Source organism: Tachypleus tridentatus, chromosome 7 (assembly GCF_004210375.1).
Source record: "Tachypleus tridentatus isolate NWPU-2018 chromosome 7, ASM421037v1, whole genome shotgun sequence".
NCBI lineage: Eukaryota > Metazoa > Arthropoda > Merostomata > Xiphosura > Limulidae > Tachypleus > Tachypleus tridentatus.
Window position 1 is genome coordinate 68,715,270 of NC_134831.1, and position 21,736 is coordinate 68,737,005.

At 35.4% G+C, this 21,736-nt stretch overlaps 1 pseudogene across 4 annotated transcripts in view; it reads left to right on the forward strand.

The window, feature by feature from the left end:
- The first annotated feature begins 1,072 nt into the window (after positions 1 to 1,072).
- LOC143255899 (chondroitin sulfate N-acetylgalactosaminyltransferase 2 pseudogene) overlaps positions 1,073 to 21,736 on the forward strand; it is a 42,876-nt pseudogene continuing 22,212 nt past the window's right edge. The window contains exons 1-3 of one of the 4 annotated variants that reach the window (XR_013030915.1): positions 1,078 to 1,381; positions 3,829 to 4,005; positions 8,955 to 9,212. The product of XR_013030915.1 is annotated as a chondroitin sulfate N-acetylgalactosaminyltransferase 2 pseudogene, transcript variant X4 (transcript). Of the gene's footprint in view, positions 1,382 to 3,828; positions 4,006 to 8,461; positions 8,920 to 8,954; positions 9,213 to 21,736 lie in introns of those variants that run through there. The other 3 variants (XR_013030914.1, XR_013030912.1, XR_013030913.1) reach the window with 3 other exon arrangements.

Here is a 21,736-nt window from a genome sequence, read left to right on the forward strand (position 1 = left end):
GAGGTTTCTATACTCTGTATTTATTTCGATCTTCGTCAACTTATAGAAAACTAAAAAATCTTTGTTTTTATTGTGTTTTTGTTATTTATTTATAGCAAATGCTAGTACCTACAAAACATTCAGTGAATATCACATGCCACAAATAAGTTTACATATTTCACGATAATTTGTGAGAAAAAATATTTTATCCATAGTCTTACTACATATTGACACAACTCTAACAGTTAGCTTTCACTTCGTGACCGCGATGGCCAAGTGGGTTAAGGCCTTCGTCTCGTAATCCGAGGGTCACGGGTTCGAATTCCTCCAGCACCAAACATGCTTGCCATTTCAGGTGTGGATGTGTTATAATGTGATGGTCAATCCTAGTATTCGTTGGTAAAAGAGTAACCCAAGCGTTGGCGGTGAGTGGTGATGACTAGCTACCTTCTTTCACTTTAAAATTAGGGTCGGCTATCGCAGATAGCTCTCGTGGAGCTTTGCGCGAAATTACAAAATAAAATGAATTTTCTTTCTGCTAGAGGGGAAAATGTTTGTTTATCTATTTTTAACCACAAAAGGACTTTTTTTTTCACAAGTTGAGAATGACGTAAACAGCCTTATAAGAAATTGCGATTTAATAATTTTAACCCACTGTGAGAAATACTTGTGAAAGAAACATACCCATCATGTTTGGAATCACATGTGAATTGACTTCTTCATCCTCTTCTGTAAATATATTTAAAACCCGCTGTTTTACCACAAAGAAAATAATACTAGTGACCAGATCGCTTTATATATCATGATACAATGTCATATAACAGCCAATAAAACAACTACAATCTCAATGTATAAAAAAAAAAATGGAAGGATTTTTTTCTTTTATGATGATTATCTATCAGGACACGTGGAGTCACCAGTGAAGCCTCGAAGCTTCTATTTGATGCTATTGTTCAGTTAGTTTCTTGTGTAGTGCCGGATCGATGTCGTTATAAGTATATTTTAGGAGCTTTTATGCTAGATATACTATCACGTCTCAGCAATGCAGTAGCGCTCTCTTGCGGCTTATGTAGAATCTAAAGTCGACAAGAATGTATAGGCTTCGTATCTCACTCTCACACCAGTCATGTAGACGGGCTATACAGAAAAGGCATTGCAGTGTGTCGTGTGGGCTGGAAAAAGCGCCTCAAGTCCCCTGACCCGAATATGTTTTCCTTATTCTTGGTCTCTGTCAGTGTAGAGGGAGGCCTGGTGGCGTGATTTTTGCGGCGGCATTCGATAGTTGTTGACTGGCGTAACATGCACGTGCTGACTGATGGCGGGGGCGACTTTGCTACCCTAGCTTCAACAGATTGCATTACAAATACTTTTAGCTTTCCTAATCTGTTGCTTTCCCAACACGGTAAGTACACATGCTTCCAAAGAATGTCTTTAGTTTTTCCTATCGCTTTGAGATTTGTATGTAGTCTTTAATACTTGTTTATGTTTCACCAGCGACGTTACATTTGTATTCAAGTTAGTATTGGTTAACTATAACAAGTAGTAATTGATAATATATTATACAGCGCATAAGATTCCTATTACATCCTTAAACAAACCTTTCTTCCTTACAGACTTTGTATTAAATTAGAACCAATTATTAATTAAACATTTCTCGGACTGTAATTGATAAAAGCTTTAGAACTTGCGACGCCGTATAACGTCTAGGGAGGTAGTGCTCGGAACTTGCTTTGGTCAGAAACTAAAGAGGGCCTGTCAGATTTTGTACTTTAAAATTTAACTGCAACCTCGGTTCAGATTGTACTCAAAATCGCATGAACAAAACCTATTAAGTGATAATTAATGTGATAAATTAGCAGGCTCGTATCGTTACTTACGTTTTGTTAAACAGTTGTATGTCGTACTCTTTGACAAATTACGTGAAACTAATTTATGAAAGAGATTCTGTCCCTTCCTAAAATATATCGACTTCCCCTATTTTTCAGTTTTAATCCATTAACTAACTGACGTAAAAAGGTTTGCGATTAATGCATTCTTCTTTAACTTTCTGTCCCAATAAAAACAGCTATGAAGAAAAATATTCTTATAATTTTGCTAATCACAAAATTTCATATATTTTCAACTTTTGCTTTCTTACTGACTGAAACTAAATTTCATCGAATTAAAAACTCTTTCACCTCTAACGCTAGCAACACAACATTTTCTTCAGAAGATCTTGCCTCCTCTCTGTTCGTCACAACCAAAAGAATTTCAAATATTAGAAGACGAATTCGAGCGTGGAATGATATTATGCAGCTTTCGAACATAAAGCTTCAGTTGACACGTGATATTGAACAGAAACAAACGAGACTTTAATGTTAAATCAATATATCAAAGTTATGATACTGCAGTCCACTTAATTTTCTAACAGTCACATTTTTAATTCAAATTTTGGAAACTGGATCGTATTTTTCTGAGCTTGGGGAGACATCATTTTGCTTTTTTCTTCTCTCCTTTTTTTAACTCAAAAGCATGACTCCTTAGATTTTCATAATAACTAGCCCTTATTTTTTTGTGTGTATGCTACTTAAGTTTCTTCAACAACCGACCCAATTACAATTTCTAAAAACGCAAACCTAAATCGTTGTATTGTAAAATTTAGACACAAAAATAAGCCTAAACAACGTATCTGATCTGTAGTTGAAATTCATCGATCATGTTTTTTGTAGTAGTTTAAAACGTAACGTATTTCTTCACTCTTAGATATATTTTACTTTGTTTCAGTACACTGTGTTTAATTGCCTTGCGTAAATATTGCACGTGAGAACGAATCTGTTCTAAATTAATATAAAAATAACGTGGTATGCAAATATAATGTAAGTTATTATTAAAAATTATAAATTTCAAAGGAGTGAAGTATTTGAGCGACGAAATATCGACGAAATTATGTTTCATTTTTGACAATGATGTGCAAAATGTTGTTTATTAAGTGTTTTATAGATATAAATGCAAACACATACGGCAAATCAGAGAGATTTGTGTACAATGCTCTACCTGACGTTAGCACCCCTTATAACGAATTTCGAAACCTGATCACATTATACAATTTCAATTGTGTAAGACATACTCAGGATAAACAAATATGTATTGTATTAAGAATTCTCAAGATATACAATTGTTCTTTTGTGATATTTTTACATACTAATGTCCTCGTCTCCAAATAAAACGTATAATGTATTGATTCCATACGATGAGAAGTTACTTGCTCGAGTTCAACTGTCGTTTAGTGAAAAATGTTAGTTGAAGCACAGTTGAAATAAAGCTGATCAATAAATACATAAGTAATAATTATCTAGTTATTGTAATGGTTTGAAAGCTGTGTTAATCTGTGTGCGAGTGCTTGTCATTTTCACATAACCAGTAAATACATTAGTGTTAGCTTTAGGAAAATAGGTAATTCCAAGAACTTTATGGGTGAACCATACTACAATTGTCTTATCCAGTGCTAACGAGCAGCCTCACTGACAGTAGAGGGGCCAAAAATGCCAATTGCTCAGGTACCAATTTAAACCTATTATACCCCAAAGCCCTCAAATAACCTTTAGTCTACGTCTTCTTTTAATAATAAAAAGCGCAGATTTGACTTTTACTTACATATAATCACTTTATATATTAGGAATCATTGAAATAACAATCAGAGTAATAATTTATATATATATATATATATATTTGTTACATTATAGAATTAATATATTTGCTCTTTATTAATATTTTTACACTTACATTGCCAACTAAAATTTGCTGCTGTTATGACTTTGTCTTGTTTGCGAGTTTGTTATTGTCCTAATTTAGGATATTCTTTTTAATCAGTTCTTTAAAATGTTGAAAAACGAGAGAGAAAGAAGGCCCGTACTGGCACTGACACTCTTGCCGACGAGATCTTCCGCCCAGTGCGAGGGTTCGTCAGGCCGGATGATATACGATAGACGTACTAGTAGCTTTGAGGTTATTTGTCATCAACAGTAACGAAGAGCGAGTGTTATTAAGGTGTGAACTAGATTAAGTGAATGAAATGTAATTATTATTAACTTTATTTAAGTCATTTACGAGTCGTATTTTTGCCGAATTCTTTCATGTTATATAGGACAAACTAATTAAAAGATCGTAGTTTTTCTTACCACCCAAACTGCTTATTTTCAAGATATGATTTTACAGTATAGTGTAATTAATACCTTGTTAGTTGCTTTGTATCAGTTTACAGTATAGTGTAGTTGATGCATTGTTAGTAACTTTGTATCAGTTTATAGTATAGTGTATTTGATGCCTTGTTGATAGCTTTGTATGATTTTACAGTGTAGTAGTGTACTTGATGCATTGTTAGTAACTTTGTATCAGTTTATAGTATAGTGTATTTGATGCCTTGTTGATAGCTTTGTATGATTTTACAGTGTAGTAGTGTACTTGATGCATTGTTAGTAACTTTGTATCAGTTTATAGTATAGTGTATTTGATGCCTTGTTGATAGCTTTGTATGATTTTACAGTGTAGTAGTGTACTTGATGCCTTGTTGGTAGCTTTGTGTGATTTTACAGTGTAGTAGTATAGTTGATGCCTTGTTGGTAGCTTTGTTTTGAGAAATTATGATCGTAATATGTTAGTTTTCGCGCTTGAGGCAAAACGGGAGAGACTACAGGCAAGATATATCTGCGTACCTTGGACTGGATTAACGGTGAATTAGGCTTTTATTATTTTATTTTTGTTATCAGAAAATCTGAGGTTGATTCAAGAACCACACGACAAGAATTAAACTGAAAAGATAGCTATATTTAAAACAGGCAAGATATATCTAACAACGTGGTAAATTGGCCACTATTAATATGATTAACGGTGAATTCAGCCAAAATGGTGCAGTTTGTTTGTTTGTTTGTTTTTGAATTTCGCGCAAAGCTATTCGAGGACTATCTGCACCGAGCCGTCCCTAATTTAGCAATGTAAGACTAGAGGGAAGGCGGCAAGTCACCACCACCCACCGCCAACTTTTGGACTACTCTTTTATCAACGAATAGTGGGATTGATAGTCACATTATGACGCCCCCACGGCTGAAAGGACAAGCATGTTTGGTGAGAAGAGGAATTGAACCCGCAACCCTCGGATTAGGAGTCGAGTGCCTTAATCACCTGGCCATGCTGGGCCTGACAGTTGACGTATCAGCCAGTCAGTTGTATGAATCATAGACAAGCAATCGAAAGCAGACAACTGATTGTCTCATGAAAGAACGTTTAGTCTGTATCTAACTTGTTAAAAACTCAACTGATCAGAGCGTTCGTAAGTCGTAAACAAAGTTGTTATATGGACAAACAACTAGTCTCTATCTAGAGTCTAGACTGTTGAAATGTCAATTCATTTAACGAAATCTTCAGTAGAAAACAAATTGCACTCAGAAAATCCATGACTGATTCAAGAGAGTAAAAATCAGAAAACAGCGTTTAGTTAGTAATGCTCTTGAATAGTCAGTCGCGGTTCTGGATCTATACCAGTCCCAGTACTAGTCAGAATACTAGTGGATCCCTCTACCTCGTGTGAAGTTGTCGTACAGTTAATGACTAAACTAATTCAAATTGACAGTGCACGAAAAACTGTTAAACAATGAGTGAGTAGGTTGGTTAGAATGTTAATTTTGGTTAAACACTGTAACAGTATGAGCGCTAATGTTGATAAAGCTGTTTGACATTAGTCAGTTAGAATGACAAGAAAGGCTGCTGAAAAACTTGAGTTTCGAATGAAAGCAGAAGTCAATCACAGGCAAGTGTTAACAATCAGTGAACTAGTAATGCGGCTGTATTACTATAATGTTGGCAGTTCAGTAACTCATCAGAGTTACAATGACTGAGTCAATGAAGAATTAACACATTAGCAATGAAAGTTACAAAATTATTTATACAAGGGCGAAAAGGAAGAAATCGTATAGAACACGATATAGTGAAGAATAAAAAATAAATGAAATCATAATAACAAAACTGTAAACAAAAGAAAAACCGAGAAAACACTGAAATGGAATGAAAACAAAATGGATCACAATATAACTTTTGGTTGACAGAAAATTATCCAAAAATAGTTTGAAACCGCTATTAAAAAATAACCGTTAAATATGTCACGTTTTTTTGCTGTAGTGAAGCCAGTGCGTACTAAATCAGAAATTCATAACAGCGGTCATGATAGATATGCCAATTATTAATTACCGATGAAGAGTAGAAAACACTATAGCCTCAGACATTGTCCAGCGATGCCTAAGTTGTAATCTTGTTCTCTACACTTTCAGCACAACACGGCTTTTAGCGGCAAGTTGAAAGGTAAAATCCATCATCATTAGTCCATCAAGGGGCTATATAATGCTCCTCGCCACTATAAGTTCGTTATTTTCTTATTTAATTAATTTCGAGAATGTAATCAGATAACAATGGCTCTATTGTAATGTTTTAATTAGTTCCTAGACTGTAAATAACAATGATGACAGTGTATTGTATCGGGCACCGGGATACTAGCAGAACATCAGGAAGCTTCCTGATGTCAAGATGGTGAGGTAAAGTGAAGAAAGTGACATTTGAGTGGCATCTCTTCTGTATGTAACATCACAAGAGAAAGTCTACTTACTTAGTGTTACACAAGAACAAAGCACCGAACTTTGGTAGTAACCATTATTAAAATATTTTTCAAGGACACACATCCATTAGTTTCTCTTCGTCATGACGAGGAACCCATTCGAAGTAAAAACGTATTCTCAAAACGGCTGGTATGGGTATTAAAACTTTAAAATACAGAACAGCGTTTCGATATTCTTCGGCCATCTTGAGGTTCACCAAGAGGTTGTATCAGGTTTTGTCAGCCTGAAGATGGCTTAAGAGGGTCGAAAAGTTTTTCTGTACTTTATTTTAATTAAAGTTTTAATACCCATACCAGCCGTGTAGAGAATACATTAATTTCTCTTTTTTCTTTGACCAGGTGGTTAGGGCGCTAGACTAGTAATCTGAGAGTCGCGGGTTTGAATCCCATCCAAACACGCATGGTTTGGGCGTTATATTATGACTGTTAATCCCACTAATCTTTGGTTAAAGAGTAGCCCAAAAGTTGGTGGTGGTGACTAGCTGCCTTACCCCTATTCATACATTGCTGAATTAGGTGCTGATAGCGCAGATAGCCCTCGTGTAGCTTTGCGCAAAATTAAAAAAATAAAGGAATAATCTACTTTTCTGTTTTTAGCTGCCAATCCTCTTTCTCTCGTCATCAGTCTATAAAGAACGGCATGACAACTGTTTAATATATTCGTGATGACTAGAAACCCACTTGAAGTAAAAGTGTTCTCAAGACGTCTGTCTGGTATGGGTATTAAAACTACATAAAATAAAGTACAGAACAACGTTTCGTCCTTTTTAGGTCATCTTCATATGTTTTCCTTCTAAACGAAAACTTCTAATTGCGGATATACATAAATAATAGAGGTGTAAAGGGCAAACTGAAAGTGGGGACAAGGTGGTTTTTGTAGGCGAAGCGAGGGAATGTGCTTCACAGACGCATCCATTGCGGCCAGGGACCAGGGTCCTTTTTGGGCCCTTGAATCTTTTGGGTTCTGGATTAAGCTTTTCCTTAAAGTAATTTCCCAATTTTGATGTTTTTACTTAAAGATGCGCTTCCTACGTCACAGATATATATTTGTGTATTTCATCTAAAACACAGTGTATTCGGTTTGAGTCAAACATGTACAGGTGTACGCACTGGAATTACAGCTCTTATAGTGGTTTCGTAATTGTCATATTTACAAAACTCTTAATTAGATACACACACACACACACACACACACACACACACAATGAACAGGGTGCTTGGAGCAAATATATATTGTAAACACTTGTAATTCAGGAAGCTAGTTTATCTTCTAGAATATTCGCCAGACTTTTTATTGGAAAAGTTACCATGGTTCCGGTTGAAGCGCCTAGCTGAGTACATACCAGTGATTCTCTTTAGTCAGTGTTTATATAAATATCACATATACAACTGAAAACCAAAGCATGCGTACTTCAGTTTTCCGTTTACCACAGTTCCATCCCACACCAAAAACTCTGATAACTGTGCCCCTGAAATCACTTTACAATGTTGATAAGAAACAACTACTGAGTTAGTTCTTTTAACCTCCAGCTACTTGAGAAAAATGTCAGAGTGAACATTTGTTCTTATCTTTGTCATAAACCTTTTTGTATCACTTGTGTTTCCCTATGCAGAAGAACGCTTGTATGGAACTTATCACGTCCAATGTTTTCAGAGAATACTTAACTTACTGGCTTTGATTGGAAGAACCATAATAAAACCAGGTGTGATTCGACGCTTCTTACTCCGAACTTTATTCAGTATCAGTATTTTGTTTGTTTTTATTTACCAAGTTGTTTATTTTATAGAAAGATATAGCATATATTCAAATGTACGACAACGTATCCGTGTTCTGTGTTATAGATATTCGCTGCCCCCCCCTACTTTTGAACTGGTAGATTAGGAGGAAAGTAGCTGGTGAACAGCACTAGCCGCCAACTCTTGGAGTATAATCGAATAATGGGATTTTTAGTGACATTCTAATGTACCTACAGTCGCAAATTGCGGACGCAATTTTGTGGCAACGAACGTGAACATGGCACTAGAATTCGTAGTCCGTTACAGTAATTACTAGACCACGTACTCTTCAACATTGCATCACGTTTTCATACGCTAATTCGTTTAAAGTGTTTCTTTAATAAAACGTAAATCATATGTTTTGGGGAAAGTTGTTTTTTTAATCAAATAAAGTATTGCACTCTTGTTTCGTGATTCTAATAACTAAAACATCATCTACGAAATACCTAATTGCAGTTACTATAGGCTCTCCTGTAAATTATTTTTTTACTTCTATGAGTGTAATAAAATTTGGTAGCCAATTATTTGTTTCTTTCTTGTTTGTTCTTTTTGTTTTCAGGGCTTCCTGTGGATTTCTTAATTTCCAGTTCTTAGCAAAGTTAGAAAACACGACAATCTTGCTAAACGTATTCATCCAATTGAATTAACCGCCATGGATGCTATATACTTAAACAAAATATATATTAGTTTAGCTAACCCTTAAATATTGGTAAAAGTTTAGTTCAAACTTATCCTATAGCTACTTTCAAACCCGAAATCATTCTGTTCATTTTGTTCACTGGAAGATATTCTATATAATAAATTAATTTTGCTCCTTTTGTTCACTGGATGAAATTCTGTACAATAAGTTAATTATATAGACTATCTATTTTGATAAATTGATTTTAAAGGTTGCTTCTGTTTGTGTTTGTGCGTGTGTGTTGTTATAACAAAGCCACATCAAGCTATCTGCTGAGTTCACCGAGGAGAATCGAACCCCTCATTTTAGCGTTATAAATTCTTAGACTTACCGCTGTACCAACGGGGAACTATTTGTATGAAACAGGATGCGACACTGTTTTACAAAGCGCTGGATACAGGCGCACTGAATTAAAGAAACATGCATCTCCAACACTTCGTTCAATAATCATTGTTCAGTATTTCGTGGTTTAATTTTCAGGCTACAACCAAAGTTGCAAACAGTCCACACACACACACACACACACACACACACACACACACACACACACACACAGTCGGTAGTGCGTCGAGTGGCCAACACAACCAACTGGAGAACAATGTTATTAACCGGAAGGATAATTTATCAGTGCCACCATCAGTACCTCGATCTGTGCTAATCCAAACTAGCACATATTTTCTGTGGATGTGCATCAAGACTCTTATTTCATGTACCAAATTTCGAGATTAGTCCGTTGAGAAATACCTGAGGTATAACAACTTGAATTTTGATTTTCTTCGCTTCAAAAGTACGGAATTTGATAGAAAAACATACTTACCTTTTATGTATTTTTTCTTAAAATTTAGTACAATAATAGATCTTCTTAATCAATAATTAGAAGTATTGTGTGCAAAGTCATTTAACAAAAATCAATCAAATTTAACAAAAAAATCTTCGACTTAGGACATAATGTTGGTACAGCTGACGAATGAATGAATATTTGCTGTACAAATTTTATCAATGCTCTAAGTGTAGTTACCAGCTAGGCTACCATTTGCTGTACAAATTTTATCAATGCTGTAAGTGTAGTTACCAGCTAGGCTACCATTTGCTGTACAAATTTTATCAATGCTGTAAGTGTAGTTACCAGCTAGGCTACCATTTGCTGTACAAATTTTATCAATGCTTGTGTAGTTACCAGCTAGGCTACCATTTGCTGTACAAATTTTATCAATGCTGTAAGTGTAGTTACCAGCTAGGCTACCATTTGCTGTACAAATTTTATCAATGCTGTAAGTGTAGTTACCAGCTAGGCTACCATTTGCTGTACAAATTTTATCAATGCTGTAAGTGTAGTTACCAGTTAGGCTACCAGTTTTTATTTCATTCCTTTAAGTTACACTCTGAATTCTTTTTGGCCGCACCTTTTCGTTTTTTACAACTAAGGTGTTTATGTAACTACGCTAAGATCTCATTCAGCATTTCTACAGCCTTATAACTACAGTTTAACAAGCATCGTGTGATAATTTTACGGTATTACGCCTATTTATAAAAATGGTTAACTGCAAAAGTTGTGTCTATTTCCGCTGGGCGTATTTATTTTTGGAACCTTGATTGTTTTGGAATTTCGCACAAAGCTACTCGATATCTGTGCTAGCCGTCCCTAATTTAGCAGTGTAAGGCTAGAGGGAAGGCAGCTAGTCATCACCACCCACCGCCAACTCTTGGGCTACTCTTTTACCAACGAATAGTGGGATTGACCGTCAAATTATAACGCCCCCACGGCTGGGAGGGCGAGCATGTTTGGCGCGACTCGGCCGCGAACCCGCGACCCTCAGATTACGAAGCGCACGCCTTAACGCGCTAGTTCGCAAAATGTTGTACTTAATCAGCGAACATGAAAAAGTATGACTTACGAACAGTATGTTCTGAATTATTAGTGAAAACTCGAATATTTCACCATGATCATCGGGTAGTCAAGATACCATTAATTAATCGCAAAATTTGAAACTTTTTCATTGACTGGGTCTTTTTTGTGTCCTTTTGAATCAAAAAAACAGAAACTCTTGGGTATAAAAGTTTTTGAAGTGGGAGACAATGAACTTTCAACAGCATGTCTAGGTTGTTGTTTTTAGTCAAACACTTCCTTTAACTTGTTCTTTTTTCTTTCTTTCTTCACCCAGTAAGTTATAAATTGATTACGGTGTTTCTTAGCATTAATTCACTTGAAGCATAGCAGCTACAGAGTTAAGCATTTCATCGCAAAAAAAACTCGTTAACTCTCCAAGTTAGCTAAACGTAATTGATTATGTTTGTCAAAGGTGTACCAATCGATGTATATGTGAGATTTTCTGTTGTGAAACACTGCGAATGCACATCAATAAATGTGCAGCGTCTCGTATGTTTGTGTTTCGCTTGAGAACGGGGTTCTTAAGTTAAACTTTGCATTCGTTTATATAATTTACACGTTCTTATTTTCGAAACTACAGATTTCGGTAGTTGCTTCGTTTATTGGGTTCACTGGTTCTGGTTGCTACCGGAAATATACACGTGAGAAGTGGTAGAATAGATAAAGGAATACATAGAGAATAAGCATACACTTAAATGGACGAATTTTTTCGTTTTTATTTCTTTTGTTTAAAAAGTATTTACGGTTAAAAAATTAATTTTATTTCTCTATCCACGAAAAATACAACCTAGATTACATCAACTGAGACGTTTCCTGTGATTTTGTAGATTATAGAGGTTAAAAAAACAAAACGGACTAAGCAACCATAAAGTATCTCAAGTTGTTTTTACTTCTTTCCATGTGACCATATTTATTACAGCTAAGGACTTGCATTGGCCATGAAGGAAAGTTGTGAATTTTTAATGTGGCGAACCGAGTTCGAATCCGTGCAATACCGTTAAATATTCCCTGCATTCTAAGGCAAGGGTGTTTTATAAGAGTGATAGTCCAGAATCAGGAATGAGGGCAAATAATCTTAGTAACTTTGTCATAAATATAACTACTTGTTATTTCTAACTGTTGTCGGAACTTGTGTTTAAATTTCTTAGAAGTAACTGAATTTGTTTTTATTGACAAACTTTAAAGTTGAAAAAATAAAATGGATTAGACTACATGCTCAGTTATTTGACTGTCTGAGGCCGGGTATAATGTGCAAGTCTGAATAAACTAGTTATTTTTGGAAGACGTCTTGAAAAAAAATGTCGAAGCATTCAATTACAAAGCTTATTTCGCTTCTGTAAAGTGTGACAAATGTCCTGTAAAGATTCGTTTTCGGTGTGCTTATTCTAAAGATTTGTTCAAAACAAATAACTTTTATAGCACCTTTGGGTTGAACACAGTGATCATAGATGTTTTCGATTTTCCAATGCGGCAGTTAAGGTATTGTGGAATGTCCATCTAGTCACCATGTGTGCTTAATGATCCTGGACACTAGGGTTAGTAGTTTCTATCCCGTTCATTCAGGACAAAAAACTAAAGAAAGGAGGTTAATGGATTAGTTTTTGTTGTGTGTTTTTTTCCCGAAGATGTGGTGAACGAAATGTCATGTTTTTGTGTACTGATAGCTTGATGGAAAACATAAAAACTGTAGTTTCTTTGTCCGAGTTTTCAGCACATTTGAGTCTTGAGGGGCAACATTTGGTGAAGAACATTTCACTATCTTGTAAGTACTTGAAACACGTAAATCTGTTTTTCAGAAGGGATTATTTCTCTCGCAACGAATAAGGCATTTATTTTAATAAATTAAAAATGTATATGGGCAAAAACAAAGATACGCATATCTGCATTATAAAATTGCTTTACATTTTCTCTTTTCATTTCTAACTTTGCCACTCAACTAGAGGAAACTTTAATATATTTTCTAATAACTTTGTCCTCAACGTAAATTAGAAAAAAACTACAACAACAACACAGAAACCGTAACTCCTTTATCAACAAAATTACATCTAATTTCTGCACATATCAAACCTTTGTTAAATAAATTGCCACTTCCGAGCGTACGGAAATAAAACTAGTTATTACGTTCCCAAAACGGTGAAATATTACAAAGAATACAGATTTTGGTTCCAGAGTTACACCGCCATCTGTAGTAAATTTATTTTACTTGTACTTGAGCAAAAATATCAATCTAGTTCCTGTCGCGCTTCAATTTATCAATCTCAAAAAGTATGAAAAAATTAATATTTCTCTTTACATTTAATTTTTATGTACGCTATTATCTGTGTTATTGTCGGGTGTTTCTCAAAATAACGTTTTATTAATGTGCATTGTTAAAGAGTTTCACAATATTTTCATTTCTGAATAATTCACAAGCGGTATTTTCAAACTCTGATACAGTACAATGATAAGCTTTCCAAAAAATAAATTATTCCTCCCTAATTTGTTAGAGATTACGTACGGTCTTTTTTGCTCTCTATCATTTACGCTTGTTTCACTGTAATCGCTGAATGTGCCTACTTATTGACAGGTGTACATAATGACCGTCTTAAAACAAACATAAGAAAGAGTAATCAGAAGACAGAAACATCAGTTTTAACAAGAACATACATAATGGGACTGGCTTTGTGTGGTCTGTACCTGAGCTTATTAATATTGTTCTTTCATCAGAGATATACCAAAATTTAGTGAAATCATGCTGTTTTATTGTATATATACCCAAATACTAACATTGAGGTATTCCATCAGACATGTCTCCAAACTTAACAGTTTATTATTGTAGCAAATAGAGCCTTAGATTTTAGTGCAGAGATAGATGTTTGTACCCAGCCGAAATGGTGGACTGCAATAGGTGAAACACAACTCTGTTCCAATACTGGTGTCACAAATATGCTTGCCTCGGCATATGAGATGATATTCAATATTGTGATGAAGTCTAATTACTTTTATCCTGTCACTTCAGGCATGATCATGAATAGAGTTTTTGAGAAATAACAGTTAACAAAAATAACCAAGTCATTGGCAGTTGAAATATACAAGGAATGTCATAATATAAGGTCTTACGTAACAGGATCATTTTCACGAGAATCGCACACACACAAAATGGATAGCTGTTTGGATTCCTGATGAAGTAAAATGTACACTCAGAACTTTCATGTGAAGTTCATCCTCCAAGAACGGATATTCTCTCTGAAGGGCGTTTATTAACCAAAAGATTTTCATACTGCATAAGTTTCATGACCAAGACCAGTTAATAACCTTTTCAGAATATAAAAGAAGCTTAATGTGTGGTATTTTAATGAAAACGAAGCCAGTTTGTGATTCAGCGAGAAATACTTTAAAACTAGAAACATTGAGTCATTGTTTGTTTGTTTGTTTTTGAATTTCGCACAAAGCTACACGAGAGCTATCTGTGCTAGCCGTCCCTAATTTAGCAGCGTAAGACTAGAGGGAAGGCAGCTAATCATCACCACCCACCACCAACTCCTGGGGTACTCTTTTTTTCCAACAGATAGTCAGATTGACCTTAACATAATAACACACCATGGCTAAAAGGGTAAACATGTTTGGTGTGACGGGGATTCTAACCCTCGACCCTCAGATTACGAGTCGCACACCTTAACCCACCTGGCCATACCGAGCCTTTTTTACCATTACTTTATTTAATATGGTATTTCTTTATATAATGTTATATCAGGTAAATTTTTCAAGTAACCTAAATGTAAACAGCCCAGGATTAATACTGTTATCAGTGATTTCACTTGTGAGAAACATAAAGTTCAGTTTAACCATACCTCACTGTAATACCTTTCTTTACAGAAACAATTCCTTATTTTATTAAATGAAGATAAGCCATTCAATTTATATACAACTTTTACACGTTTTCATTTCCTATTATTTCCTTTGTCTCATCTTTATTCTTAAATCTCGTAAAAAGATTGAAAGTAAAATAATAGCCAGCTTGTGCATCTAAACACCACTGTATCGTGATTTTGCTTCCTCTAACCTGACTTTGAGGTAATTTTAAGGTTTTGGCACACATCCAAGGCGACGGGGATGCGAACCCACGACCCTCAGATTACGAATCGCACGCCTTAACACCCTTGGCCATGCCGGGCCTCATTGAGTCATTCTTCAATGGTTGTCAAAATTAAATGTTTATAACTGGTTAAATGTAGAATTTAATAACGCTAATTAGTTAACAGATGTAACTGCTCGGTGAACGCATAGAAAAAGTAAACAAACAGAACTAGCTACAAAGCTCATCACAGTTTGTTTTTAAATAAATATTACTGCGAGTAAACTGACTTACAACTGGCACAAGTTTATTATGAGGAAATGAGAAATCAATAAATTTAAATCGTTCCATGTGAATACACCACGTGTCACTTAAGTGTCTTCAATTTGCTAATGATTTTACTTGTTTGACATACATTGTTAGATTAGCTACTATGTAGAAAATCGAACGTTCATTAACATTCCAGTGTCTCTGCTCTGAATACGAAGTTAGGCCTGGCATGGCCAAGCGCGTAAGGCGTGCATCTCCTAATCCGAGGGTCGCGGGTTCGCACCCCCGTCGCGCTAAACATGCTCGCCCTCCCAGCCGTGGGGGCGTTATAATGTGACGGTCAATCCCACTATTCGTTGGTAAAAGAGTAGCCCAAGAGTTGGCGGTGGGTGGTGATGACTAGCTGCCTTCCCTCTAGTCTTACACTGCTAAATTAGGGACGGCTAGCACAGATAGCCCTCGAGTAGCTTTGTGCGAAATTCCAAAACAAACAAACAAACAAACTGAATACGAAGCAACGCCGGCAACTCCAGATGAAAACCTAAAACTGACTCAAGAAAATTTACTTACAAATACCAGTGTTATTTGACAAACAGTGTTCAACAGAGGATTTATAAAAATAGATTACTGCCATGTGTAGATTAAAATACAACCTCGAGACTTTCTGATAGGTTTCCAAAAGAAATGCAGCCAAATTATATGAAAACGCCGCAAAAACATAGAATTAATTATCCGTTTAGGACCGGTTGAAAACTTTACAAAGCTGTTCGTTAATTATTTAACAAGATACTATATAGTAGTAGCTCAAGTTTCTTGTATCGACTTACTTATGAAATGTTTAACTTTGAACAGAAAACAAATAGTACTTTCCTTAAGGTGCAGCTATTACACCAAATACGGTCTGTTCCCTTTATTTTAGGCAAGTCTGGAAAAAATAAATTTGTATGTTTATAAACTATGGTTGAGATACACTTGCATTTAAGGAAACGGGGTTTTCAAAGCCAACCCCAAAGAAAATCCCAGTTCTGAAACACTTTGAAGACATCAATCAGAATTGCAAAAAACAACTTTTTCTAGCTATTTGATATTGCACTGAAAGACTCGTCTTTTTATTTGAAAGACATAAAATGTTACTAAAAGTTTTCAATTATAATTTTCCTTGTTTTTCTTTGTTTGTTTTTACAGAGTATCTTGTAAATTTAGGGAAAAAATATTTGTTGTCGTTACTAAGAATGAAGCTGAGAAATGGGCTGCTGGGCTGTGCCTGCCGCAGGTACCGATACCCGAGTTTTAGTGTTAAAGCTTTAAAAACTACTGCTAAATCATCGAGGGGCCAGTCCTACCAAATATGCTCACCCTCTCAACTGTGAAAGCGCTATAGTCTACAGCCAGTGACACTATTCGTGGGTGAAAGAGTAGCCCAAGAATTGGCGGTGGGTAGCGATGGCTAGTTACCTACCCTTTAGTCTTTCACTACTAAATAAGGGACGACTAGTGCAGACAGCCCCTTGCGGTAAATTGAAACCAAAAACAATCATCGAGGAGCTTGTAAAAAAAACCAGAATAAAAACGAATACTGTAATTACATATAATTTAGAAATATATTAGTTTTTGAGCTGTGGCTTCAGTCTATTGGTAAGTTCTCCAGTTCTTTTTCAAAACGGAAATTCCAATCATCATTTTACTTAGTTGACTTAAAATAATTTGAATGACAGTTATGTCACGTAATAACCTGAGACGTATTCCAGTATATTTGATCTGATAAATACTTTCATATATCAATGTTAGTCTACATAGGTCTGTAGCCACCGCGTGAGTAAATCCCATAAAACTATATTGAAGCCCAGTGATTATCAATTTCTTCAACTGGTCAATTGATAAACAAAAATCTTGTGTTTCATGACGTAAAAATAATTATGTCGAGTCAATTATGCGAACAATTATGCCTTACTTTCATCCTTAAACAAACAATAAAATTAGAAAAATTAGCATCATTAAAGGTAAACTAATCAGTTAATGCATTTGAAAAAAAATGCTTTACCTTATAAATCGATCGTGATTTCAACTAGAACAGTTATGTGAATGAAACCTATAAAATAAAGTACCACCTTTTCTATCCACTGAAGTTCAGCATGGCCAGGTGGTTAAAGCACTCGACACGTAAACTGAGGGTCACGGGTTCGAATCCCCGTCACACCAAATATGCTGCCCTTTCAGCTGTGGAGGCGTTATAATATAACGGTCAATCCCACTATTCGTTGGTAAAAGAATAGCCCAAGAGTTGGTGGTGGGTGGTTATGACAAGCTGCCTTCCCTCTAGTCTCACAATCCTAAATTAGGGATGACTAGCGCAGATATCCCTCAAGTAGCTTTGCGCGAAATTCAAAACAAACCAAACTATCCACCGAATTTTCGTTCCTTTACATTGCGAACGTTCCATATATTTAAGGTAAACGTGTTACAAAAACTTATAGTAAATATTTACCGATTATAAAAACTTGTGGCAAATTGTTTACCGGTGAAAGAAACCTATGGCAAATATTTCTCGATGATAAAAACTTGTGGCAAAAATTCATCACTTTTCATCGAAATTTAAATGTCTTAAAAGATCTGGTACAGATTGGATATTATTTTTAATATGGTACTCGTTTACTTTAGTGTCGTTATATCATACCTTTCTCCTAAACTAACTACTATAAAGTCTAAATTTAGTGTAGTTATTCAGTGTTGAACACAAAATCTCCTACATACAAATAACAAAATAAGAACAACCTACGGTAGTAAATTAACAAATAACAGTAAGAAAGTACAGCTATGTTTACATAGAACATACTGCGTTTCGACAGTACATTAGCCTGTTTTTTTCAAATACCTGTCGAAAGATGCATTGTCTTCTACAATACATATTGTTCTTACAAATTGTTATTAGTTGTTTTACTACTGTATTAGCGTAATGTGCTTCCCTACACAAGTAAAGTACAAGCTATTGTTCCTTCATTATTGTAAGTATGTCTTTATTATAACGAAATCAGTTTTGGAAAAATTAGCCTTCATCGTCACTGGTGTCACTTGCAATTCTATCAGCCAAAATCAGAAGCGTAAATTAATTATTCAAAGATAATTCGGTTTAAGGCCAGAATCTAATCAGTTGTGTGAAGCGTATTTAAGTGGGATTATGTTTTATTACTCTTAGATTATTAGTTACCAACATGTCATAGAAGATTAGGAGAAGGGGTTAAGTTAAATGCGTTGGATCTTTAAGGTACTTTATAAATCATTCAGGTGAGACCACAGTTTGATAATCTTGAAGATAACCAGAGCTGTTATTAATAAAAAGTATGTAATGGCAGAAGGTCAAAAGGTTTTGTCTAGTTTTGAAGCATTTAAAGGTTTTAATTGATTTTTATGCCACCGATGTTAATGAATTTACAGTTTTATCGTGACATGAAAACTGCATTAAGATTCGAAATACAAAAATACATTTTGCACACAAACATACTGTGCTTTATTATCTTTCATTTTCGTTTCTTCACAGCAGTTCTTGAGGACACAAATTAAATGTGGCTTTCATTGAGTGAAGCAATGGGAAAATAGCTCAAACAATTGGCAAGGTGCTTATAACATTGATACACCCCACATTCTCATTGGCGTTTTTTTGTTACTGTTTCTATTTGCACCCTCTATATTTCTAGAAGACTTGTTACATTTGGTAAATCATTAACGATTTTAGAAGGTATACTTTGAGACTTAACAACAGGCTTGTAACGTCAATAAATTATTTTAATTCTTTTTAGAAATGCTTTGGAAGTATTAGTACAAAATATAGATTTTGTTTTGAATGTTTCCATTGTGACTGTTTGATTCGCAAAGCTATTTCAATGCATGCCGCGTACCCAAGGTCTGGGGGGATCTCTCATCTCGGTTAATTTTGTTTTGAATTTTACCCAAAGCTACCGCCAATTTTTGGTCTACTCTTTTATCAACGAGTAATTGGATTGACTCTCAAAATTATAATTCGCTCACTGCTTAAAAGACAAATATGTTCGAGTTTTCGGGGATTTTATCCCGCAATCCTCAGATTACGAATCGACTGCCCTAACAATCAGGCCATGCCGGGCTTCTCGGTTAAGTACAAACCCGTGTTTACAAATACCTTCTTTAAATTTATAAATTTTACGGCTGTGTTCCTTTCCATTATCGTAATAATGTCTCTAGGTATTCGACATAGAGGATGACCCGTCAAAAGCGCTAAGGTGTTTCGTGTTTTATTGATTTGTGAGTGGTGAATGCGCTAAAGAGTGACAATCACATTCCACTGTTCTGTCAGATAAAATTATCCAGAGAGTTGGTAGTGGGTGCTGTTTACTAATTGCCTTTTTTCTAACCTATCAGATAAAATTCAGAGATGGTTATGCTCAGGAGTATATCTGTAGACTTAACGCTAAAAATCGGGTTTCGACGTCTGTGACGGGTACAGCATAGATAGTCTATTTCGTGTCGAGGGAAAAAAACTCTCAAATCAAGTAATAATATCAGTAAAAGCGGGTTTTACTGAGGCTTCAGTACTTTGCCAGACTAATTGGTCTGAGCTATTGTTTTTCCTCGTTATTTTTTAGTTTTTTCTATGATAATTATATAGCCGCCTTTCAACATTTGAGGAAAATAACTATCACGCAAAGATAATGTAAAAAGGGACGTTAAATGAAGTGGAAAGGTAAAATTAAATGTTTAATAAATTTATTGCTTGTTTTTGAATTTCGCACAAAGCTACTCGAGGGCTATCTGTGCTAGCCATCCCTAATTTAGCAGTGTAAGACTAGAGGGAAGGCAGCTAGTCATCACCACCCACCGCCAACTCTTGGGCTACTCTTTTACCAGCGAATAGTGGGATTGACCGTCACCTTATAACGCTCCCACGGCTGGGAGGAGCGAGCATGTTTGGCGCGACGGGGATGCGAACCCGCGACCCTCAGATTACGAGTCGCACGCCTTAACACGCTTGGCTATGCCGGGCCTAATAAATTTATTACAAATTGTATTGTGACTAGGATAGATATTTTCAAGTTTATTGATCATGTTTTCAAGTTCAGAAGAAGTTATATCACGAGGTTTCTGAAAGTACCCGTTAGCAACACTAGCATACGTACTTAGACAAAATTCAAACAGAAATTGGCCCAGCATGGTCAGATGGTTAGGGCGCTCAAATCATAATCTAAGGGTTACTGATTCGAATCCCCGTCACACCAAACATGCTCGCCCTTTCAGCCGGGGGGGCGTTATTATGTGACGGTTAATAATGCCTATTCGTTGGTAAAAAATAGTAGTCCCAGAGTTAAGGGGTGGATGGTGAGGACTAGCCGTCTTCACTCTAGTGTCAGTTTCTACTCGTGTAGCTTTGCTCGAAATTTAAAAAAAAAAAAAATGAAATTTACAGTCTGAATACCATCTTTTCTGGTAAGTGGTCAGTTTGCCCAAAAAGTCAAATCAGTGATATTTAGAATTCATGTATATTTCGTCTCCATTTTTTATCCGGATACTCCATTAAGCAGTACTCACCGCCACAAGGATTGGCTGTTTTTGTTATTAGAACCGGATTAGGGAACTTCCGGTCACTTTTTTTTTATCACTCCCATAACAGAAACAGCATAGCTTCATATCCATCAAGGCTTGAACCTTGGATCCCACAATCTGGTAAACTAATCACTAGATCATGTCAAGCTTTATTTTGATGTTCAAAAAGAAGGAATGTAAGTGTCAGTATTATATAATACACGAGTACTTACTGAATAATTAAGGTTTTCGAATAAAAGAGTTTATAGGCTATTGTACATTAGAAGTGATTAAGATATTTCTGTAGGTCTGTTAGCGCTTTTATTGTTTTTATCAGAAAACAAGGAACTTTATTTTTCTCTTCCTTTTTTTTTGCTGTTGACAATAGACCCTAAGAAGAAAAAAACTTTTGATTTTAGTTTAAGTTTTTAAGTTATTTTCGCCTCTATTAGTCAGTGGTTTTCAAAGACAGGTTTCTGTTTACGTGTTAATGAAACTTCTGCGAAACCTCCAGTATTGTATAGTTTATAATCGTACGTTTCCAGAGTAAGTTGTCAGACCTTAAGAGATCTAGTACCTCCGTAGGGAATAATTTGACGATAGTAACTGACATGTCCACGATGTGATCAACATAACTGATAAATATAAAAGATCTGTTACCTCTGTGAGGAATAATTTGCCGATACTGACTGACGCACGTTTGATGTGATTCACATAACTGATAAGCCAAATATGCTTGTTATGGATAAAAAAAAAACAACAAAAAACTGGGTAATGTGGTAGTGTAGTAGCTAGCCGTCAATGGTTTCATGAGTGATAAATAAAGCTGTCTAAACGTGATCTAAAGTTTAGGAAGAGAATATTAGTGTGTAAGTAGGAGTGATTATTAAATAATGTTAA